Genomic DNA, 18,905 nt, shown 5'->3' on the forward strand with positions numbered 1-18,905 from the left:
TTTCAATTTTTAAGGCGCATGTCATCCGTAGATCCCAATGTGCCTCGGAGTTTTCAACCGAACATTGCGTCCGATTCATGAAATATGCACACGTTATAAATCATGCTTATTGTTAATAATATAACGTTTTGTTTATCTCTCTGTAAATATTCCTCGTGGATATATCCTAAAAATAAACATTGCACTGGCCCCCGCAGGGCAAACACCAATACAACAAACAACAACACAAATTACAACAACATCCACATGACGCGAGGTGGAATCGTCAGCCACCGCCAGGTTCAATCCGACACGCGCACCCCAGGGGTCTCGTGGGTCCATGGGCCTGGTCACGTGTGCCCTGTGCCCTCTGCTCTGGGCCCACAAACCCCGCTGCGTGTCCGTGTATGGTGAGACGTGTGATGGAGACGTGTGTGTGGTGAGACGTGTGTGTGTGATGGAGACGTGTGTGTGGTGAGACGTGTGTGTGTGGTGAGATGTGTTTGTGTGCGATGACAGTCTGGACCACTGGACGGGTTCCGCAGGATTGGAAGGATGCCCTGGTACTCTCCCTCTTTAAGAAGGGGGACCGCACAGACTGTAACAACTACAGGGGCATCTCACTCCTCAGTATGCCGGGAAAGGTCCTGGCAAGGATTATGCAACATCGCCTTGCTAGGCACGCTGAGGAGAGGCTTGCGGAGCCCCAATGCGGTTTCAGGAAAGGGCGGTCCTGCACAGATGCCATATTTTCTGTCCGTCTGCTACAGCAGAGGTGTAGGGAAATCCAACAAGACCTACATCTCTGCTTTATTGACCTGGTCAAGGCCTATGATACCATCAGTAGACCTGGGCTCTGGGTTATTCTTCGTGCTTTCGGAGTCCCTGACCCTCTGCTCACGATCCTTAAGGACCTTCTTGATAGTGAGCGGGCTCGGGTAAAACTACGTGCCCGGGAGTCAGAGCCATTCCCTGTACACCTTGGGGTGCGACAGGGATGTCCTCTGGCTCCCACATTCTTTAACATCTCTTTCGACCACGTAGTTCGTGAAGCCTTCAGTAGTTGTACCGGAGGAATTTCCATCTTGTACAGATACAATGGGAGGCTGATCAATGCCCGGGTGCGGTCAAGGGATGGCTCCCTATTGCTCAACCACGTTATGTATGCCGATGATTTGGTAAAAGCTGCTCATTCAGAGGAGGAGTTGGAGATGCTGCTGCTGAGACTGGAGCGTGCCACTAAGAGATGGGGCCTTACCATCAGCCCCACCAAAACTAAGCACCTGCCTGGGTATTTTGTACCATCAGACACTCCACCCCCACAACTCCCAATTGGTGATGGGGCAGTTGTGGAGAGAGTGGAGAGTTTCCCATACCTGGGCAGTGTGCTCATGACTGGATTCGGTCTGACAGCAGAGGTATCACTCCGAATCAGTCGAGCGGCATTATCTTTTCATCGGTTGCATAACGCTGTGTGAAAGCTACCTGGTCTGTCGCTGCTCCGCACGAAGCTTCAGGTATTCTCGGCCACAGTCATTCCCTCCCTTCTCTATGCTTGCGAAACGTGGACCCCCCTAATGAAACATCTTTGCCGGTTAGAAACATTTGGCTGGCCTGCCTACGATCCATCCTGGGTTTAACCAGGCTGGATTGTGTGAGGAGCTCACATATCCTTGAAAAATCTGGACAAAGTCCCATCGGTGAGCTCCTCCTACAGGCAAGGCTGCGTTGCCTGGGTCATGTTACCCCAGGCCTCATAAAATTTGAGACTTCTCAAAAATAAGTCCGGATATCTCAAAATCAAGTCAGTGGCGGTCTCAAAACTAACGAGGTTGCGCGAGGATGGCGAGCAAGGGTAAGGGCAAGAAGTGGACGCCGTTCCAGAAGTCGCACGCCCTGGAACACGCGCTGGAGATCGTCTCGACGGAGGCCAATGGCGACGTGACCGTCTGGTGCAAGTTCTGCCTGCACGAGGGCTGCGACGTCGTGGAGGTCGGGGTGGCGGGGCGCGAGCGCAAACAGCGCAGCGACATTCAGTACAGTTGTCCCTCACTATAACGCGGTTCACCTTTCGCGGCCTCGCTGTTTCGCGGATTTTTTTTAGTGTAATTTTGCACGCTTTTTTTTCCTGCGTACAGTATGAACGCGCATTGTGTTCGGCGTCCTGATTGGCTAAGGGAGAACCGCACATGTGTTCTGCGTCCTGATTAGCTAAGGGAGTACGGAATGCGTTCGGCTAGCCAGATTTACAAAAATGTTTGGGCTTGAAAACAGGTTTTGATCTTTGATTTCATTTACTAATATTGTACTTATTTTTTTTTAATCTGCGAAAGTTTGAACTTTGAGAGTGTTTAAATAAGAGCGAAATGTGAGAAAATGTTAATGCCTGTCTGAGAAAAGTGTATAAAAGTGTGTGGTTAGGGGTTTTACGGCCTTAAAACATGTATAATAATTGTAAAAAATAAAGATGATTACTTCGCGGATTTCGTCTATTGCGGGTTATTTTTAGAACGTATCCCCCGCGATAAACGAGGGACCACTGTACTTCAGGAAGCCGTTCGCTGCGTTCAAGTATCGCAGCCACCACGAGGGGCAGCACGCGTCCTCGTGGACGAAGCACAAGGACCTGTCGGTCAAGGAGAAGAAGCACTACTTCGACGTGCGCGTCAAGCTCACCAACACGCTGCACCACCGCGTGGACCTGGCCACCGACACACTGCAGTTCTCCATCAGTGCCGCCATTGTCGGCGACCTGTTCTTTCGCGACGACGAGCAGCTCGACGTCATTGACGACGACCAGGGCGAGGAGAACGCAGCCGACGCAGTCTGCAAGAAGCTCGCCAAGAAGCAGAAGGCTAATGCGATGAAGCTGTTCGTTCAGCAGGAGGACAAGGCCGTCTACACGGCGACGATCAAGGACGTGCTGCGGTTCGACCTCGCCATGGACTCTACATCGGCATCGGCCTGTCGTTCCGGCAGACGGCGGCGGCCATCCAGAATGCCAAGGACCGGACCAAGATGGCGAAGCTCGCTGGCATCAACGACGGCATCGTCGGGCAGTACATGCGCATCCTGGTCGCCGTTGTGCTGCAGGAGATCACGGTCATCCTCGATGACGAGAGCGTTTGGGCCGTGTCGTTGGCTGGCGACGGGAGCACGCATCGCGGCCAAGCATTCTTCGACCTGCGCGTGTGAGTCTGCTATTGCGGGGAGCTGGTCAACTTGCATCTCGTCTCGATTCCGATGTTCGAACGTCATTCCGCGGTCAACATCTTCGACATGATCGCCAAGTTCATGGACGCGCTCTACGTCAAGTGGCGCGCCAAGCTGATCGGCATGTCGTCGGACGGCGAGAACACCACGACGGGCCGTCATGCAGGCGTCGTCACCCGCATCGTCGCGAGCGCCGAGAACAACGTGCTGCGCATCTGGTGCGCGCCGCATCAGATGGACATTGTCGTGAAGGTGGCGGCCGAGGGCATTGACGACGGCATCTGGGTCAAGCAGGCCTGCACGTACTCGGTCTACCTGCGCTGCGCAGGACAACCTGATCATCAAGATGAGCGTCAAGTGCCCAAAGAAGACGCCGCGATGCGTGCATCTCGGCCGCCTGCTGACATTCTACAAGTCGTACCGTCACCCGATCATGGAGTACACCAAGGACAAGCGCCCCGACATGCTGCCGACGGACCAGTGGTGGGTGATCACGTACTCGGTGTCGCCCGCCATCGACTCGATCAGCGTCACGCTCGTTGAGATGCAGGCCAAGTCGCTGCTGATTGCCCAGCAGGACGCGCTCGTGCAGGCGCTGGTCGGATCGCTCATCAGCATGTTTAGCATCGAGATCATACAGCCGCGCAACGACGATGACGACGGCGAGGACGACGACTACGTGCGCTACGAGTCGCTGCGCATCCCGGTCGATGCGATCGTGGAGCACATTGAGAACCAGGGCTCGTTCCCGAGGGATTGCTACGAGCGCCTGGAAGCAGCTGACCAGAAGGATGTGCTCAAGCACGTCGCCATCTACACGATGACGCTCGTCACGGGCCTGCAGTCGATCAAGGCCGAACGGGACGGCGCCAATCAGGCCCTGGAGAAAGATGCGCCGTCTGTGCTGCCCGCGCAGCTGGTCAAGCTGCGCCATGGCACGTTCCTGAAGGAGGTGCTCGATCCCTACCGAAAGCATGTCTCTGAAGTCTGGACCGAGGAGAGCATCGATAAGATCGAGGCGGAGCACCGCGAGCTGGTAATGCTGTACAACTCGGACACGATCCTGCGTAACGCCATCGACAAGCCACGCCGTCAAGACGACCTTCAACGACGCCTGGGCCTGTGCCCCGGGTCGATTTGAGCGCCTGCGCTCGTTCTGCGGCGGCTTGGCGACCGTGTTTGCCAACACGACGTCGGTGGTCGAGTCGGACTTTTCCATCCTCGAATGGGAGCTGGACGACAACCGCACTGCGCTGATGCACCTGTCGCTGGAGGGCATATTCCAGGCCAAGCAGCGCGTCCTGCTGCAGACGCTTCTCGGCTGAAATACAACGACCTCCAAAAATAAACCGGGCGGCGTCTCAAATCTAAGCTAGTTTTGTTAAGTTTCAGATTTCTCAAAACTTGTGAGGCCTGTGCAACCCGCATGCCCAGCCACCGCATGCCTAAACAGCTTTTGTTAGGCCGGATCGAGGGGGCTAAACGGGCGCGGCACGGGCTAGAGAAGAGATTGAGTGATATAGTACAGGAGGATGTGGAGCTCAGTGTACTTGCCGATGACTGTGACCAGCGGTGTCAGGATCGGCAGTTGGAGGCAGTTGACCTCCAACAACAACGGAGGGCGGAGGAGCGACGCTCATAACAGCGAGCGGAGCGCCGGGTGGCTAAAGCACAGCAAGTTGGCACAGTAGGGGGCACAGGTGGTGCATCAACCAGTCATCTCAGTCAGTCGACCCTTGGCATCTGGGTCTGCCCCATGACCTCGTGCCAGCGGGCGTTCGACACTTCACGTGGCCTCAACGTGCACATAGCCTGGCACAAGCGTCGTGGTGACGTCACCGCCACTTAGTGGCGAATGGCGGTTGTTGTTGTGTGTGTGATGAGATGTGTGTGTGATGGAGATGTGTGTGTTTGTGATGGAGACGTGTGTGTGGTGAGACGTGTATGTGTGTTGAGATGCGTGTGTATGATGAGATGTGTGTAGTCAACCAAACAAACACGGGACACGCTGCTGCAGTGTTCAAGAACTGGACTCATATTCAAAGAGTCAGTCACTCCAAGAAGAAGAAGAAGTTGCTGATGGGGCCAAGTCAAGCCACTCCGCTGAAAGTGCCGGGGTTTAGTCAGCGAGCACGTGGCCGTCCAGCAATCCAGTGGCCAGGACTTCAGTCCCAGGGTCAGGACCAACACGGGCTGAGTCCGGCCCGGGACAGAGACAAGGATCGGGAGCGGTGCGGAGCCAGGCGGGGCCTCCAGCTCGACGACACAGAGGACTCATCAGCCAGACAACTGTGGGGCTTTGATCTCCTTCACGGCGCCGTGTCGGTAGGTCATCACAACGGGGGGGGGGGGGGGGACAATGAGTAGAAAGGCCAGATCCCTTACCCACGGTAACCCAGACGCCAGCGTTGTTGGGATGAAGTTGGTAGGCGGTTGAATGAGCGTGTCTGGAGGGTCTGCCCTGTATTGTGTTGATGGTGGTGTGCGAGTAGGGTCGTTGAGGGTCCAGTACAGTGTGCTATTATTGTTTTCTGCTCATAGCTGTTGCATCGCGAGGTCGCCACGGCACACAATGTTGATGTAAACACAAGGGCAGCAGCGACTCACAGCAAAAGTACCAACCGACTTGCCGTTACGTTCGTGATTTCTGCTCGTCGAGTGGAATGCGTTTGATTGCGTAATTGCTTGAGGTTGCAGAACCTTCGTATTTTGTGGGTAAATAAATATTGCAGCTTCAGCGTTACTGTTTTGATGTTACTCCTTCAAACGGTAGTGGGAGGAGGGATTCCAGAGTGGATCGGTGCGGAAGAAGAAGCAGAAAGATAAATGAGGTGACCTACGATGTGGTGAGTGAGTGGGTGGGTGAGTGAATATGTGAGTGAGCAAGCGAGTAACTGGGTGAGTGGGGAGCAGTGGCAAAATAATGAGCGCGCTGCGCTATGAACCCGGCTACCCGAGTTTGATTCCCGCTCACCGCCAACACCAGTGACGATTATCTAAACCGGTCCTGCATTACCTCTAGATCAACTCAGCCTCAAATAAATAAGGAGACAAAGGCGGCCAGGCGTGGTGCTGGCCACCTAATCTCTCGTGTCTGCCTTCACAGGTGCTCGCTAACAGAACTGACTCCTACAATCTGGTGAGGCTATACGGGGGATCTGTATCTTTGTGTAAGTGGGTGTGCGAGTGAATGAACGAGTGGGTGACCGAGTGAGTCGTTGTGGCCTGCAGGGTGGTGGTCACGGAGCGCAGTGCGGGTGAGTCGGTGGTCGAGGATTCGATGAGCGACGCCGCTCACGGCGAGGGGCCATGCGACGTGACGACTGACGGCGCCGCGGCGGTTGTAGATTAATTAATTAATTATCACAGCCGCTTTGGCCCGGAGACTCTCCTCTGATGTAATTTCCACAAAGGCGCGGGGGAGGGGGGGGGCCATATTATCAAATTGGCCAGAGTCATTATGCAAATGAGGATCCACGCGGGGCCCCATATGTCTGTGCTGGTGGCCGATTTGTAGGGCGGAGTGAGGGCGGTGAATGGGAGGGACACGACGTGCTCGTCACAGAGCAGGACCAGAGCAGGATCATCCACGCTGACCAGGCTGGGACCCCGCTGGGTAGCGCATGTCAAGATGACACAGTCGCTCTTGTGCGTCTCTGTTTGCAGATTTGCGATGCTGTTTTGTTTTGATATTCGGAGAGAGTGAGAGAGAGCGAGAGAGAGTGAGAGAAAGAGAGGAGCTTCTGTTTAGCGAGGTAGAGGGGGCGAAACGGATGCGACACGGGATGTGGTACTGCGAGATGTGGAGCTTTCGGAAGACTGGTAACAGCGGTGTCGAGGTCGGCCTCTAGGAGTAGGAGGCTCGTGAACGTCGCTCCTGGGGAGAGTTGGAGGCAGTCGCCCTCCAACAACAGCGGAGGGCGGAGGAGGCACGCAACAAATCGACACAATGGGGAACGCAGATGCCAGTCATCTTAGTCAATCAACCCATGGCACCTGGCTCTGTCACGTGACCTCCTGCAAGCAGCGAATCTTCGACACTTCACGCGGCGACCTCAACGTGCACCTAGCCTGGCACAAACGCCGCGTGGTGACATCACTTAGTGGCGAATGGCGGTTGTGTGAGAGTGAGAGAATGTGGGCTGAGCGTCAGTGTAGTTGTTAGCGCCCTGCGCTACGAACTCACTGACAGCACTTGCTCCAACAGTCCATTAGGAGCTACACGGGGACCTTTGTCTTTATTTGTTGATTGTCTTCTCTTACACCTGGGCCTCTCGAGTCAGAGAAACAGCAGCGATGACAGCAGCGGAGCGAGCGCCAATGCGATCGCGTATTTACCGCTCACTAATGGGACTCCTATCTCTGTGCCACGCCTCGCCGCGCTCTCATAGAGATCGCGAGAGTGAAATAGAGAGGTGGGGGGGGTGTCTCCCCTCCCCTCCATGAAGCTTTCACGCACACTCATCCGCGACGGCCGCGAGATGAGAGTTGATGGTGGCGAACAAGGGGGGGGGGGGGAGGCCGTGGAGGCCGCTTGCCAGACTCGCGGACAACGCGAACCAATTGCGCGCTCAGTCGCCGCGTTATCGCGTTAAGTGGAGGGCGGGGGGGGGGTTTGTTGAATGGGTTTGAGTGAGAGGGTTGGGTGGGTGGTGCTGTTAGCGAGTAGTACGCGAGGGGGTGGGTGGCCAGCACCACGGTATGGCCGCAATTGTCTCCTTAGTAGCGGTGTTTTCACAACTGCACCCGATACTCATTTGAGGCTGAGTTAACTTAGGGGAGGCCCAGGACCGATTTAAATATTCGTCATTGGTGTTGGCCGTGAGTGGGAATCGAACTCAGGTTGTCAGGTTTGTAGCGCAGCCCGATAACCGCTACACTACCGCTCCCCACTGCTGTAATGCTCTGTAAGTCAAGCCGATAGCGCCTTGCGCAGGAGTGGTATTGTTACGTGGGAAATACCCACCGCAGTATTAACTAGGACGGCTGTTGGATTCAAATCGTGACATTTGTGACGAGCTCGGTGCCGTAGAGAGACGCCAATGGGAGTCCAGAGACAGAGAGAGAGACGTCGATTGCTTCTCAGACGACCTTGGGCGGAGCAGGTCGCATTCTCTACCCAAGCCTGGACGGCGCTGATCGAGTTTCTTCGCGATCTCAAGGAGAGTTACTCCAGGATCAATATCTGCTCCATTATTGTTCTATCGCTTTCCTTTTATGTATAAATAAACAATGTTATCACCGACAAGGTGGTGTTTATGCTGATGACACGGAACTCTGCGTGCGAGTGTCACCGGTGAATGAAGTTCAATCAAAATTGTAATTGGATTTTAATTGTGTTGCATTCACGGCGGTTCGCGCGGTTGAGACTCCGGCTGAATGCGGGGAAACGAATCGCTCATCCCTCTGTGAGCCCTAAATCTGTCCTGACGCTGAACCCGGGAGCGAAATCCTTCTTCTGTGCAGATCTGCCGAGAAAATGTCAAACCCTGAAAACACGCGGGCCCTTCGCTCACTATTAAACTGGAACCCACGCACACAAAGAGCCCCCGTATAGCCTTGACAGACTGTTGGGGAAAGTGCCGTTAGCTAGCACCTATGAAGGCCAGAACGGCACACGAGGGAGTGGGTGGCCAGCAACACGCCCGGCTGCCTTTGTCCTCTTAGTGGCGATGTTTACACACCGCACCAGGTACTCATTTGAGGCTGACTCGACCTAGGAGAGGCCCAGCACCGATGCTGGCCGTGAGCGGGAATCGAACTCGGGAGGTCGGGTTCGTAGCGCAGTGCATTTGTCGCTACACGACCGCTCCCCACACACACACCAAGCTAGACACCCAACACATTCGGCAGTTACACTGTGGTCTTAAATGAAATATGTATGATCGGCGACGTCTCCGACAATGACCCTATATGTCCTGTGAAGAAGGGTAACTGCACGAGACGCTGCCTGTGATCATGTGATGTATAATTCCCTATTAAGGCCACGGTGTTATTGACACGCCTCGTGTTGACTTGATGTTAACGGTGCTTGTGCAGAACTGGCAATGCAGTAGCTGCAGCACCGCACAAATAGTCCGTGCCATTTGTTGACATCGAGTTACGGCTTTACTACAGAAGCACTCGGAGAGAGAGCGCGATAACCCGCGTAAACGTGTCCTTGTGCAGACAACCCATGGGACTATCAGCGGAACATTCTGCAATGAACTTATACTCGTTTTACTGCATCATTCTCCCACTCACGCATGCAGGCACTCACGTATTCATTCGCCGACTCACTCAAGCCTCTCATAAATCACTCAACCACTCATCCACTCGCCCACGCTCCCAGCCACTCATTCACTCACTCACTCACCAACCCATTAATCCGCCCACAGATTCGCTGATCCACTTACTCACCCATTCACTCACCCACCCACTGACATACTCATTCACCTGCACACTCACCCCCGTTCATTCACGCTCTCATACACTCATACTCACTCATTCATACACTCACTCATCTACTTACCCACCCACCCGCTCACCCTTTCGCATACCCACTCACCCACCCATCGACTCACTCATCCATTCACTGACCCACTGATCGATTCATTCACCCAATTATTCATTCACGCACTCACTCACTCTTTCACTCACCCACTCATTCATGCACTCACTCACTCACTCACCCATTATCTCACTCACCCACTCTCTCACTCACCCACTCTCTCACTCACTCACCCACTCTCTCACTCACCCACTCTCTCACTCACCCACTCTCTCACCCACTCTCTCACTCACCCACTCTCTCACTCACCCAATCTCTCACTCACCCACCCACTCTCTCACTCACTCACCCACTCTCTCAATCACCCACGTTCTCACCCACCCAGGCCTTGCTCGATCGGCGCTGTGGTGCAGAGGGCCGCGTTGGTTGGTTCGCGTCTCCCCACATTTTTTATGAGCGTGCCGCTCGCGTCATCGTGGACGCCGCTCGGCGCCGCGACCCCTAGCCAGGTTCCAATTCCCCTCGCTCGGGATTCGGTAAATAAAAAAAACCTCCATTTTGTTGGACAAACACACAGAGCCCAGGGGTAATTCTGAGAGTCAATAACACAGTCGGCAAACCGGTGGCAGCGCCATCCATTTCGCCAGAAAACTGCTGATTTTCCCGTTCTGTTGCCTGAAACTTCCTGCTCCTCCTCCTCCCGAGTCGACTTCTAATCCAATCGTCTCCTGCTCTGCAGAATAATCGCATCGTCGCCGTGCGCACGGTGCGGAGGTTGACGAACAACTGCGCTGTTGCCTTCCGCATATTTCTAATCAAGGCGAGGATGAGGCACGTGTCTTGCTATATAGTTGTGTGGCTTTGCCTGGTAGGATGGGGATGTTTAATTTATACGTGTTTGGTGATGTGTTTACCTTTCTTATACTTTGCACTACTATCATGTTTTTATATTGTTTGTTGTTGTAACGTTCTTACCCCCCCCCCCCCTCTACTGGACACCTCTGAAAAAGAGCTTTATAGCTCATCGAATTCCACCAGTGTGAATAAATAGTATGGTTCTGATACTCATATACTCAGTAATTCACTCCCTCATCGCACTTCGACTGATTCTTGCCTGGCACTGCTCGACTCTGGCTGAATTCTCTCCTCGTGCTCCTCCCATCACCGTCTCCTTCCCCCAAACTCTCATCATAAAAACAACCTCGCTCAATCCAACACACGTGTTCGTAACTCGTATCGACTATTACTTTGATAATAGTGCTGTATTTTGCTGGTTGCTTGACATTTTCGGCCTTTGGCCAGTGTTCAACAACTGCAAACCTAAACGCGGTGCGCATGACCACGTGGCCACCCCCCTGGCGACCTGAGTTCGATCGGTAGCCGCGGCTAATATCAGTGGCGAGAGAGATCTATATCTGTCTGCGAGCGCCTCGCCGCTGTCTCACTGCCGGACACATTACCCGTGTGGTGCTGCGTTGAACAGAAGCACAAACGATATCTTATATAATAGGCGAGGTTTATGGCAGCGGCCTTCTTTCATAGCACAACAGGAGCTCGCAAACAACCCACTGTCCGCCTCGGGGCGCGGAGAGGAGATGGCGCCAGCAATTTTCAGCGGATGCTGCTGTTTGTGATGATGATGTTTGTGATGCTGCTGTTTGTGATGCTGCTGTTTGTGATGATGCTGTTGGTGATGATGCTGTTTGTGATGATGTTGTTTGTGATGCTGCTGTTTGTGATGATGCTGTTTGTGATGATGCTGTTTGTGATGATGATGTTTGTGATGCTGCTGTTTGTGATGCTGCTGTTTGTGATGATGCTGTTTGTGATGATGTTGTTTGTGATGCTGCTGTTTGTGATGATGCTGTTTGTGATGATGCTGTTTGTGATGATGATGTTTGTGATGCTGCTGTTTGTGATGATGCTGTTGGTGATGATGCTGTTTGTGATAATGTTGTTTGTGATGCTGCTGTTTGTGATGCTGTTTGTGATGCTGCTGTTTGTGATGCTGCTGTTTGTGATGCTGCTGTTTGTGATGATGTTCTTTGTGATGATGTTTGTGATGATGCTGATGTTTGTGATGATGCTGCTGTTTGTGATGATGCTGCTGTTTGTGATGATGCTGTTTGTGATGATGCTGTTTGTGATGCTGCTGTTTGTGATGATGCTGTTTGTGATGCTGCTGTTTGTGATGATGCTGTTTGTGATGCTGCTGTTTGTGATGATGCTGTTTGTGATGATGCTGTTTGTGATGATGCTGTTTGTGATGATGCTCTTTGTGATGATGTTTATGATGATGCTGCTGTTTGTGATGATGCTGTTTGTGATGATGATGCTGTTTGTGATGATGCTGTTTATAACACTCGCGGGGTTAATGACGCAGAGCGCTGAGTGCGCAGTGGCGAATTCTCTTCCTAATTAAGGCCATGAGATTCAAACGCGGGGTCCCGGCGAGGACGAAGAGAGTGCGAGTGTGGACAGGAGAGAGAGAAGACGGAGTGATGCGGTACAGGAGGATGTGGAGTTGAGTGGATTTGCCGATGACCGGTACCAGCGATGTCAAGATGGGCCGCTGTGGAGGAGGAGGCTCGTGAAGGACGCTGCTACTGGGCACTTGTCTGCAGTCGCTCTCCAGTGACAGTGGAGGACGGTCGCGCGTGCGTCTGTGTCTTCGTGGAGTGGTTCGCGCGCAGCATTGCGAACTCGGCGACCTTAACCGGTCCTGGGCCTTCCCTTGGTCGACTCAGCCTCAACAGAGTACCTGGCGTGGTGTGTAAACTTAGGCAAGAGGGAGACGAAGGGGGCCGGGCGTGGTGCTGGCCATCCACACCCTCGTATGCCATGTCTTCGCAGACGCTACTCGCTAAAAGTACTTGCCCCAACAGGCTGTGTGGGCTACACGGGGTATCTGTATCTTTGTGTGCGCCCGTGTGTGTTCAGACGTGGCGGGTCACGCTGCGCGTTCGCATTGCGGGGAACCTTGATGAAAATTTAAAAAAAAATCTGTCAAGAAATCTAAACATTGCGACAGCTCTACTCCCCCATCTCTCTCTCTAACCCTCGCATTCCTCCCTAATCCCTCGCACTCCTCATCCACACCTCACCCACTCGCTCACGGCTGTAAGCAGTTGGTGGGGAGCACCGCCTGCCTCGGTGCTCATTTGGAATCCGCTTTGACTTTGACTGCTGCCCTAAGCGAAGCGTGACCACGTGGTATGCCGAACACCCCCCCCCCCCACATCCCCTCTGTCGTGCGATTCCATTCACGTCTGAATTGATTGCAGACGAATTGATGCATCGTTACAATGTACAGCATGCATCGATCCACTGCTGGATGAAGGTCTCCCCCGACGCCCCTTTGACCATACGTCACCGGTCAGTGCGGGTTTGTGAAGGGGCGGGTGCCCAGTGTTCGGTTTTGATTTCGGGGGGGGAGGGGACATGACCGGTTCAGATGTCAACTCGCCACTGGTGCCATAGCCGTGGCCGAGAATCCAACTCCGATGGCACGCCGCTTCATAGCAGCGCCACCGCTCCCACCGCTGCCGTTACAACTCAACTCGAAGCCGGTGGCGGCAGCAGCGCATTCAATAATTTACAACACGGGGCCGCGGGGGTCTGGAACGGGGCTCACAATCCCGCCTCTCTGGCTGCCAGATGCCACGGCAGCTTGTGAAGGGGGAGGGGGGGGAGATAAGTGAAGGTAAATAGGGGGAGGGGGGCAGGGGAGGGGCGGAGGGGGAGCCCGTCCCCCCACCCCCTCGCTCCGTTATTACGTCGCTCGTCTTGTTCATTTATAGAGTGCAGCACGCGTATGCCGCGCCCGCAAATTGCCCATTAAGCTAAACTCCGCTATCACCGGCGACATTACCGATGCATCGCCAACTCAGTTCGGCGAGACGCATCCCCTGCGTGTCTGTGGGGGCGGTGGTGCAGTGGTTAGCGCACTGCACTACGAACTCGCTGACCCGTGTTCGAGTTCCGACCAATGAAAGTGACAGCGAATATCGGAACCCAGGTCGACACAGCTTTAAATGGTGCGGAGTCGGGAGACAAAGGCGGCCTGGCGTGTTTTTTGGCCACCAACCCTTTGTGCCGTGTCTCTCTGCACAGGTGATCGCTAAGATCACTTTCCCCTATTACCTGTTAAGGCTATAGGGAGATCTTTTGTCTTTCTCCTGTGTGTGGGTCACCAACACGCGACCACACGTGTGCATGTGACGCGTTCGCCGCCCAGGACCGGTTCAGATAATCGTCACCGGTGTTGACCGTGAGCGGGAATAAACTCGGGTCGCCAGGTTCGTAGTGCAGTGTGCTAATCACTCCACCGCCGCTCCCCGCACGAGCACACAGACACGCACGTGAGCGTGATTATAATTATCTCAACTTGTAACGCGCCCCAGAGGAGACAGACAGGCGACGACTCAGCGGCGCGAGGGGGAACCGTAGACAATCAGGAAAGCGGCAGCCACGCAGGGAACCGGCACTACTAACAATTCCCCAAGCTCTACCATCTTATCTATATATGGATGTGTTATCGGCCAATTAATGAGTGTTTACATGTGGGATGAAATTGGAGTACCCGGAGAAAACGCACGCGTTCTAGGGGGCAATACGCTATCCCATACAGAAGGGACAGATTCTATAAATCCACACTTTGCTGAACTGCTTTTTGCTGGCGCGCAAAAGATATGACACCTCGACGCCCACAACGTCTGTGTGCGATCCACCAACCCTTGCGGCTACCTCCACAGTGCCGGACTACAGGTCACGTGTTGCATGGCGACCACCACCACCCGGCTAGGCAACAGAACCATCTGAGAACGACAGCCACGGCTGGGCGTCTCCAGCGCGGTCATTGGAGGCGCGCGACAGCAGCAGCCGCGGGGCTGGTGCGGGTTGACACGGACCGTTTTATTCACTCGGTAAAGCCCCACTGAGCTATCAGCTCTTGTTCAGAGGCGACCTGGCCACACGTGATAGCTCATCACAGTGGCTTACAGCATCACACGTGGGAATTTATAGTGGCAGCCAAATCATTCAAACGCATGGCTAAATTGAAAGAAAGCCGGGTAAACATCCGCGAGACCACCACGGGGAGAACACGCTAGCTCCTAAAATACTACAGACATCGCAGGGTCCGGGATCGAACCCACAGCCTCCTGCGGCGCTCCTTGGAAGATCCACAATGCCACGAGGAGGGAATTGTAAGTAATTTCCTGGCCAAACCCGTCTCGGTACACAATGAGACGCTGATACCGGGCGGCAGCAGCGGCGGTGCAGTGTCAACGTTCGCGCATCGCAGCAAGAGGCGCCTGGGCTCTCACTCGGGCGCCTCTCCGTTAGCGGCCTGTATGATCTCCCCCTGTTCTGCGGGTTGTACAGGCTTCCTCCCACAGCTAAAAAACATACAACGTTACTGTTATTGGCCAACATCCCAATGTCAAAAAAAAACATTTCTGCAGATTACTGAATTGGGGATGATGCACAGTCTTGAGAATTAATGAGGCCTTCCTGGGTAAACAAGCATAATAACAACAATAATAACCCTGCAACACACGAGAGAGAGAGAGAGGCGCTTGCTGCCGTTGATGTGGTGAGCTGCTCGCGAGTCACGGCTGCTGGGGTTCACTCTGCGGGTCACCGGCAACTCCAGATAAAAAAACAAAACCCGCGACATGAACCCCAGGCAGCGAACATCGCTCCTGCCTTCCCCGATAAAACAAAGGCCAGAGCCGGCGCTATCTGGAGCGCGGACTGTTTATAACGTTTATTTCTGTTCAACTCGCCCTGTTTATCTTCAGCCTTTTAATATAAGCCACGGGGCCCGGCAGTTGCCAGAGATAAACCCGCGCAATCTCACGCGGCGTGGAACTCGGCCTCCGAGTTTGTGCGCGCGCAGTGTGGTGTGATGTGTGTGGTGTGTAGATTAGCCTGTGCATGTCTGTGTGTGGTATGGCGTGTGTGTGTGGTGTGTATGGTGTGTATAGTATGAGGTGTGTGCGGTGTGTAGATTAGCCTGTGCATGTCTGTGTGTGGTATGGCGTGTGTGTGTGGTGTGTATGGTGTGTATAGTATGAGGTGTGTGCGGTGTGTAGATTAGCCTATGTGTGTGGTATGGGTGTGTGTATGGGAAGCGATGGTGTAGCGGTTAGCGCACTGTGCTATAAACCCCACGACTCGAGTTTGATTCCCACTCACGACTAATAACAGTGGTGAATATCTGAACCGGTCATGGGCCTCCCCTACGTCAACTCAGAATTAAATGAGTACCTGGTGCCGTATTTAAACATCAGCACTGGGGAGACAAAGGCGGTCGGGCATGTTGTTGACCACCCACCCCCTGGTGTGCCGTGTCGGACTTCATAGTGTTCGCTCACAGAGCTTATTCCAAAAGTATCTGAAGGTTTTACGGGGGGTCCTTTATTTGTAGTGGGGATCGTCTGTATATGAGAGCGGCTGAACTATTGGTAAACTCAACAGCCCTGAACTCTGCTAGTGAAGCTGACAAATTATCACGTAAAGCGGGGAATCGACCAACAGTTTTGCTCTTAATTTTTATTTATTTTTTGTTTAATGAGAAATTACTTCCTCCCTACTGGATTGTTATTCGTGAAGGGTATTTTTCAGCTGGAGACGAGGCGCTCTCTTAATGGGACTTGTGAACGGAATCAATGGCAGTAATTTTTTACATTGACCCAGGACGCAAATGAGCGAGGAACTTCCCGCGGCGAAGGGGGCGACGCAGTCAATTGTGCTCACTGATCAGCCACGTTAGGCGGTCAACGTCATCACACGACACACATTTTGATACACACGCGCTACTATTACACTACACACACGTTTATTTAGATGCATTGCTATTCACACTGACACACATTAGATTACACGTAGTAATAGTCACATGAACACAAGTTTACATCATGTTAAAACGTTATTATATACAGTCACACAATGGCATACTCTAAATACAATAATGTACATCCTCTCTCGCTCACACTCAGCTAGCTGCAACAACCGTCACTGGTCATAACGTGACGTGATCAAGACATTTGTGCAAGGATAGTTGCACTTCGAGGCGGAATTCCATGGCTGACAATGGCATTAATCTCAGAGAGACACAAAGAGACACGTCCATGGTGCTGATCCTACAGAGACACACAGAGATAGAGCTGTCCATGGTGCTGAGCCTACAGACACAGAGCTGTCATGGTACTGATCGAACAGTGGTAGCTGTCCATGGTGGAGATTATAATAGATAGAAACGCAGAGGGCTGTCTATGAAACTGATAACACACCAAGACATAGGCAAGGTGTTTTGGTATTTATCATATTTAGACAGTGCACGCCCTCGCACTGATCAGAGACGCAGAGGGCACACTTCGTGGTTCTAATCACGCAAAAATCACTGTCTACATCCATATTTCAAAAAGAGAGACACAGAGTGATGCGTTGAAGATCTGGGTGCAAAAGATCGAAGGGAATAGGTTGAGGATCAGTCGGACAAAGAATAAGTATATGTTGGCAAATTTCAGTGGAAATAATGCAGAAGTATTGCAAATTGTAAGTGACCAGTTAATGAAGACGAGCGAGTTTAAGTATCTGGGTGCAACAATGTGTGCTGATAGATCACTCGAAGGAGATATTAGAACAAGAACAAGGGCTGGATAGCTGAAATGGCGAGAGATGACTGGTGTGGTGTGCGATAAGAGGGTCCCAGTTTGGTTGAAGGGAAAAGTGTGTAGTGTATAGTGTAGTGTAGAGTACAAGACGGTGGTGAGGCCGGTGCTGTTGTATGGGGCCGAGTGCTGGGACACATGAAAGAGGGAGGACCAAGCTACCGCAGTCACAGAGATGAGGATATCGCGGTGGATGTTGGGTTTAACAAGGAAGGACAGGGGGTAAGAAATGAAGAAGTGAGAGTAAGACTCAAGGTGGGAGAGATCACAGAGAAGATGAGAGAGAAAAGGCGCTGGTGTGGTTCGGTCATGTGGAGAGACGGCAGGAGAATTATGTGGGTCAGAAGGTGCAAGTGATGCGAGTGGAAGGAAAGAGATCAAGAGGAATGCAGAAAAAGAGGGGGGGGGGGGTGATGTGGTGCGATCGGACATGGTGGGTCGAGGAGCTGAAAGAGAGGAGGCGCAAGATAGGTCAGCGTGGAGGAGCTTGGCAGGGACAGCGGACCTCACGTGAGCGGGACAAACACGTGGAAGAAGAAGAAGAAGCCATAGAGTGACGCGTGCTGACGTCTCCACGACAGAAACAACGCTGTCCCTGGTGTTGATCTCACACAGGTGTGAACGTGTTCTCGTTCCACTCCTTCAGATTACATTTCTGTTGTCGGAAAGTTTCCGACACGGTCAGGGTGAAGCCACCCCAATCACTGCGCGAAATTATCTTCCCACGTGCAATTCTGTTATTGAGAATCACACTTTCTCGCCTAACTCGCTCAATTTGGGTGTCAGTGTGGCACAGTGGGCTCATGTGTGCCTTGCAGCAAGACCCTTTTGGGTAAAATGTCTGACTCTGGCATCTCTCTGTGTGGAGTTTGCATGTCCTCCTCTTCTGCATGGGTTCTCTCCAGGTTCTCCGCTTGAATCCCTTAGCTCCAGGGTCGGTAACGAAAATAACAATAAGATAGTTTTATTTTCGAATGCGGTAAAAAAACCCCTCAATATTTCAAGAGTCGCAATGCATGTGAATATGAGACGGTGGTCCTTAATAAATAACGCCACGAAGCGGTCCTTAAAGAGCCTCATGAGTCCCCGAAGCCGCAGGTTGCCGACCTCTGCATTAGCTAAAATAAAACTCACGAACAATGTAGACGGCATTCTCCAGACATTCCAATGCTGAAAATGTATATTCACATTACTACATCGGAATCACATAGCAGCAGCACACCCCACCCCCACTACGATAACTTGGCAGGACCCTGCTGAAAACAGTTTTGAGACTCAGTGTTTCCTAGGTAAACATGCGGAATCACGATGATAATAACTCCGTGATAACAGAGTGTGGATTTTGATTTAAAGCTTTCGTGACTGCAGTAATTCATATTCTTAGTTTTTTCGGTAAAGTCACGTTGAAGAGAAACAACAAAATAACAAAATATATATAAAACAATAAAAAATTCTCACGACGTTTCGACGTCGAAACAATAAAAAATTCTCACGACGTTTCGACGTCGAAACGTCGTGAGAATTTTTTATTGTTTTATATATAT

The sequence above is a fragment of the Petromyzon marinus genome, chromosome 32 (genome assembly GCF_048934315.1).
Source record: "Petromyzon marinus isolate PM22_M1 ecotype Great Lakes invasive population chromosome 32, UKy_Petmar_22M1.pri1.0, whole genome shotgun sequence".
Lineage (NCBI taxonomy): Eukaryota > Metazoa > Chordata > Hyperoartia > Petromyzontiformes > Petromyzontidae > Petromyzon > Petromyzon marinus.